Below are 7,354 nucleotides of genomic sequence, written 5' to 3' on the forward strand. Positions count from 1 at the left end.
CTATCCTCGGGTTTGTTGCATAATATCCCGGACACTATTCGTGGGTTATGTTATGTTAATAAGGCAAGAATCAGATTATGTTATTTGTACTGTTTGATCATTCCGTTGTGGAAGGAGTGGTATAATGATAGTCATAATTGATGTACCTTTTTGTGACCAAATTAACCTTTTGCATATAGGGAGCATTAGCACCTGCCAAACTAAGACAGGATACCCTCCTTTACAGGGTTGTATTATTGCTTCTTTAAATGATTTAGTAAATCCTAGATCTCATTTCTAAATTAGGACAGGGCAACCCTATCCCGCAATAGGCATGAATGCAACTTGTGTGCTTATGTGATATTTTGGAAATGATTTGATTTGATTCCAGGCATCAACAATAAGAAAGACAATGATTTCATTCTCAAAATCTAGGGAGTTTGATATGGCAGTGATTTAATTTTGTGATACTCCGAGTTATTTAGGTCAATGATCCAATTACAAAGATTTGATTGTTCAATTTAGGCAGTGATTCATATTTTGATAATAATTTGTGTAATCAATAGTAAATTAGGGTGGTGGTTTCCCAATTATTAAGAATTTGAGTTTGAATTTGGGTTCTTACCTTAGTGATAAAAAAAAACAAAACAAAACAAAGAAATGATTGGCTTTTTAAAATTTAGATCTCCTAGAACACATGTGATTAAAGAATAACTTTGAAAAAAAAGAAACTTTCCAATTTAAGTTGAGCTTTGGAGATTATGGAAGGTGTTTGATTGAGTAAGAATCTTTAAGCCATTGACTGTTCGGGGAATTTCAACTTTTATGAAAAATGGTAGATAAGGAAGTGGTGACCAAATCTTTAATTTTGAATAAAATTTGAAATCGCCTAAAAGATATTTGTCTAAGGAGACAATTGTTTGATTAGATAATTAGAATAAAATCGAAAGTTCCGTGGAAAGGTAGAATTTTTAAAGAAAATCCGAGTAGAATTTTAGAAATTGTGAAATGTTTTTGATTGGATATAAATCTTTAGGTTTTTGACTTTAGAGGGAATTTGATTTTATGGAAAAGTGTTGATAAGAAGGTAATGACTGAGTTTTTCACTTTGAAATGAAATTTTGAATTTCCTTAGAAGACGTTTGACTATTAGGTAACGGTTTGATTGATTTCTTGGAATAAGATCTAAAACTCCTTGGAAATTTTTTGAAAATAAAATTTGTATAGAGTTCGGAAATTATGGAAAGTTCTTTTGATCAAGTAAAAAAATTTGGGCAGCTTATTTTGGGGGAACCTTAATTTTGTGGAGAAATGTTAGACAAGGAAGTAATGACCAAGTCTCTCATTTTTAATAAAATTTGGTTCCTCTATAAGATATTTGGCTAAAGAATGATTGTTTGATTGATTCTTTGGAATAAAATCAGAACTCCTCAAAACATTTGAAAAAAAGGAGGGGAGGAAAACATTGAAATTTTAAATAAAAAAGCCACTTTATTTTGTAAAAAAAGAAGTTGAAATTTGATTGCATACTTTTGAAAATAAATTAGGGCATATTTCGGAAAACAATAAATAAGGGAAAGACAATTATTTAGATTGATCACTCTGGTAGGATTCCTTAAAATTCCTCAAAATTGCCTTGGTTAGGCAACTATCACCTAGTGGGTGATGATGATGACATCGAGATCCGATGGTAAGTGTTAAACAAATTTGACAGAGTCCATTAACATATCCTCAAGTTTGTTGCATAATATCCCGGACACTATTCGTGTGTTATGTTATGTCAATGAGGCAAGCATCAGATTATGTTACTAGTATTGTTTGATCATTCTGTTGTGGAACGAGTGGTATATTGATAGTAATAACCGATATACCTTTTTGTGACCAAACTTACCTTTTGCATATGGAGAGCATTCGCACCTTCCAAACTAAGGCCGGATACCCTTCTTTCTAGGATTGTATTTATGCCTCTTTGAATGATTTAGTGAATCCTAGATCTCATTTCTAAATTAGGAAGGGCCAACCTTATCCCCCAATAGGCATGAATGCAACTTATGTGCTTATGTGATATTTTTGGAAATGATTTGATTTGATTCCAGGGATCAACAATCAGAAAGACAATGATTTCATTCCCAAAATCTGGGGAGTCTGATATGGCAGCGATTTGATTTTGTGATAGTCCGAGTTATTTGGGGCAATGATCCAATTACAAAGATTTGGGTGTTGAATTTAAGTAGTGATTCATATTTTGATGATGATTTGAGTAATCAGTTGTAAATTAGGGGGGTGGTTTCCCAATTATAAATAATTTGACTTTGAATTTGGGTTCTTACCTTAGTGATGAAAAAAAAAAGAATGATTGCCTTTTTAAAATTTAAATCTCCAAGAAAACATGTGATTAAAGAATAACTTCTAAAACAAAGAAATTTTCCTATTTAAGTAGAGCCTCGGAGATTATGGAAGGTGTTTGATTGAATTAGAATCTTTAAGTCATTGACTGTGTGGGGAATTTCAACTTTTATGAAAAATGATAGACAAGGAAATGGTGACCAAATCTTCAATTTTGAATAAAATTTGAAATCTCCTAAAAGATAATTGACTAAGGAGACAATTGGTTGATTAGATACTTGGAATAAAATCCAAAGCTCCTTGGGAGGAAATAATTTTGAAAGAAAATCGGAGTGGAATTTTAGAAATTATGAAAAGTTTTTGATTAGACATAAATCTTTAGGTTCTTTACTTTAGAGGGAATTTGATTTTATGGAAAAGTGTTGATAAGGAGGTAATGACCGAGTCCTTCACTTTGAAATGAAAATTTGAATTTCCTTTGAAGACATTTGATTATATGGTAACTGTTTGATTGATTCTTCGAATAAGATTTAAAATTCCTTGGAAATTTTATGAAAACAAAACTTGAATAGAGTTCGGAAATTTTCGAAAGTTCTTTTCATCATGTAAAAATCCTTGGGCCATTGACTTTGTGGGAACCTTAATTTTGTGGAGAAATGTTAGATAAGGAAGTGATGACCATGTCTCTCATCTTGAATAAAATTTTGGTTCCTCTATAAGAAATTTGGCTAAAGGATGTTTGTTTGATTGATTCCTGGGAATAAAATCCGAAATGCTCAATACTTTTGAAAAAAAAGAGAAATGGAAAACTTTGAAAATTTAAATAAAAAATATGACTTTATTTTGAAATAGGATTTTGAAAAAAAATTGAAGTTGAAATTTGATCTTGCACTTTTGAAAATAAATTGGGTCACATTTCGGGAAACATTAAATAATGAAAAGACAATTGTTTAGATTGATCACTCTGGTAAGATTCCTTAAAATTCCTGAAAATTCCCTTGGTTGGGTATCTATCACCTAATGGTTGATGATAATGACTTCAAGATCCAATGGTAAGTGTTAAACAAAATTGACTAGGTCCATTCACCTATCCTCAGGTTTGTTGCATAATATCCCGGACACTATTTGCGGGTTATGTTATGCCAATAATGCAGGCATCATGCTATTAGTAGTGTTTGATCATTCCCTTGTGCAATGAGAGGTATATTGATAGTAATAACTGATGTACCCTTTTGTGAGCAAACTTACCTTTTGCATGTATAGAGCATTAGCACCTTCCAAACTAGGGCAGGATACCCTCCTTTCTAGGATTGTAGTATTGCCTCTTTGAATAATTTAGTGAATCCTAGATCTCATTTCTAAATTAGGACCGGGCAACCCTACCTCCCAATAGGCATGAATGCAACTTATGTGCTTATGTGATATTTTGGAAATGATTTGATTTGATTCCAGGGATCAACAATGAGAAAGACAGTGACTTCATTCCCAAACTTTGGGGAGTTTGATATGGCAGTGATTTGATTCTACGGCATTCCAAGTTATTTGGGGCAATGATCCAATTACAAAGATTTGGGGGTTCAATTTCGGTAGTGATTCATATTTTGATAATGATTTGTGTAATCAGTAGTAAACATATTTTGATAATGATTTGTGTAATCAGTAGTAAATTAGGGCGGTGGTTTCCCGATTATAAAGAATTTGATATTGAATTTGGGTTCTTACCTTAGTGATCAAAAAAAAAAAGGGAAGTATTATTGCCTTTTTAAAATTTAAATGTCCAAGAAAACATGTGATTAAAGAATAATTTCTAAAGAAAAGAAACTTTCCAACTTAAGTAGAGCCTCGGAGATAATGGAAGTTGTTTGATTGAATAAGAATCTTTAAGTCATTGACTGTATGGGAATTTCAACTTTTATGAAAAATGGTAGATAAGGAAGTGGTGACCAAATCTTCAATTTTGAATAAATTCGAAATCCCCTAAAAGATACTTGACTGAGGAGACAATTGTTTGATTAGATACTTGGAATAAAATCCAAAGCTCCTTGGGAGGAAAGAAGTTTGAAAGAAAACCCGAGTAGAATTTTAGAAATTATGAAAACTTTTTGATCAGACAGAAATCTTTAGGTTTTTGACTTTAGAGGGAATTTGATTTTATGGAAAAGTATTGATAAGGATTTAATGATGGAGTCTTTCACTTTGAAATGAAATTTTGAATTTCCTTAGAAAAACTTTGACTATAAGGTAATTGTTTGATTGATTTTTTGGAATAATACCTAAAATTCCTTGGAATTTTTTTTAAAATAAAATTTGAATAGAATTCGGAAATTATGGAAAGTTCTTTTCATCTAGTAAAAATATTTGGACGACTGACTTTGAGGGAACCTTAATTTTGTGGAGAAATGTTAGACAAGGAAGTAATGACCAAGTCTCTCATTTTGAATAAAATTTTGGTCCCTCTATAAGATATTTGGCTAAAGAATGATTGTTTGATTGATTCCTTGGAATAAAATCTGAACTCCTCACAACATTTGAAAAAAAAAAAGAGGAAAGGAAAATGTTGAAATTTTAAATAAAAAAAGACACTTTATTTTGAAGAAGAATATTAAAAAAAAATAATGGAAGTTGAAATTTGTTCGCGCACTTTTGAAAATAAATTGGGTTACATTTCGAGAAACAATAAATAATGGAAAGACAATTATTTAAATTGATCACTCTGGTTGGATTCCTTAAAATTCCCTTGGGCAACTATCACCTAATGGGTGATGATGATGATTTTGTGATCCGATGGTAGGTGTTAAACGAAATTGCCTCGGTCCATTCACCTATCCTCTGGTTTGTTGCATAATATTCCGAACACTATTCGTGGGTTATGTTATGTCAATAAGGCAAGCATCAGATTATGCTTCTAGTACTGTTTGATCGTTCCCTTCGGGAAGGAGTGGTATATTGATAGTAATAACTGATGTATCTTTTTGTGACAACTTATCTTTTGCATGTAGAGAGCATTAGCACCTTCCAAACTAAGACAGGATACCCTCCTTTCTAGGATTGTATTATTGCCTCTTTGAATGATTTAGTGAATCCTAGATCTCATTTCTCTAAATTAGGACAGGGCAACCTTATCCCGCAATAGGCATGAATGCAACTTATGTGCTTATGTGATATTTTGGAAATGATTTGATTTGATTCCAGGGATCAACAATAAGAAAAACAATTATTTCATTCACAAAATCTGGGGAGTCTGATATGGCTGTGATTTGATTTTGTGATAGTCCGAGTTATTTAGGGCAATGATTCAATTACAAAGGTTTGGGGGTTCAATTTAGGCAGTGATTCATATTTTGATCATGATTTGAGTAATCAGTACTAAATTAGGGGGGTTGTTTCTCAATTTTAAATAATTTGAGTTTGAATTTGGGTTCTTACCTTAGTGACCAAGTCTCTCATTTTGAATAAAATTTTGGTTCCTCTATAAGATATTTGGCTAAACGATGATTGTTTGATTGATTCTTTGGAATAAATTCTGAAGTCCTCAAATTTTGGAAAAAAAGAGGAAAGGAAAATTTTGAAAATTTAAATAAAAAAAGATTTTATTTTGAAAAAGGATTTTGAAAAAAAATTGAAGTTGAAATTTGATCATGCACTTTTGAAAATAAAGTGGGGCACATTTTGGGAAACAATAAATAATGAAAAGACAATTGTTTAGATTGATCACGTTGGTAGGATTCCTTAAAATTCCTTAAAATTCCCTTGCTTGGGAAACTATGACCTAATGGGTGATGATAATGACTTCAAGATCAATTGGTATGTGTTAAACAAAATTGATTAGGTCCATTCAACTATCCTTAGGTTTGTTGCATAATATCCTGGACACTATTTGCAGGCTATGTTATGCCAATAAGGCAAGCATCAAATTATGCTATTAGTAGTGTTTGATCTTTCCCTTGCGGAATAAGAGGTATATTGATAGTAATAACTGATGTACCCTTTTGTGAGCGAACTTAATTTTTTCATATAGAGAGCATTAGTACCTTCCAAACTAGGGCAGGATATCCTCATATCTTGGATTGTATTATTGCCTCTTTGAATGATTTAGTGAATCCTAGATCTCATTTCTAACTTAGGACAGGGAAACCTTACCCGCCAATAGGCATGAATGCAAATTATGTGCTTTTGTGATATTTAGATAATGATTTGATATGATTCTAGAGATCAACAATCAGAAAGACAGTGATTTCATTCCAAAATCTGGGGAGTTTGATATGGCAGTGATTTGATTCTGTGGCAATTCGAGTTATTTGGGACAATGATCCAATTACAAAGATTTGCTGGTTCAATTTAGGTCGTGATTCATATTTTGATCATGATTTGAGTAATCAGTAGTAATTAGGGGGGTCGTTTCCCAATTTTAAAGAATTTGAGTTTGAATTTGGGTTATTACCTTAGTGATTAGAAAAAAAGAAGAAAAAAAATGAATTATTGCCTTTTTAAAATTTAAATCTCCTATAAAACATGTGATTAAAGAATAACTTCTAAAAAAAAAGAAACTTTGCAACTTAAGTAGAGCCTTGGAGGTTAAGGAAGTTGTTTGATTGAATAAGAATCATTAAGTCATTGACTTTAGGGGGAATTTCAACTTTTATGAAAAATGGTAGATTAGGAAGTGGCGACTAAAACTTCAATTTTGAATAAAATTTCAAATCCCCCAAAAGATAATGGACTATGGAGACAATTGTTTTATTAGATATTTGGAATAAAATCCAAAGCTCCTTGGGAGGGAAGAATTTTGAAAAAAAAACCAAGTAGAATTTTAGAAATTATGAAAAGTTTTTGATTAGACAGAAATTTTTAGGTTTTCGACTTGAGAGGGAATTTGATTTTATGGAAAAGTGTTAGATAAGGAGGTAATGTCTGTGTCTCTCACTTTGAAATAAAATTTTGAATTTCCTTAGAAGACTGTTTGATTGATTTCTTCGAGTAAGATTTGAAATTCCTTTGAAATATTTTTAAAATAAAATTTGAGTTGAGT

This window comes from Camellia sinensis, chromosome 6 (assembly GCF_055761805.1).
Source record: "Camellia sinensis isolate YWXY chromosome 6, ASM5576180v1, whole genome shotgun sequence".
NCBI classification, from domain to species: Eukaryota; Viridiplantae; Streptophyta; class Magnoliopsida; order Ericales; family Theaceae; genus Camellia; species Camellia sinensis.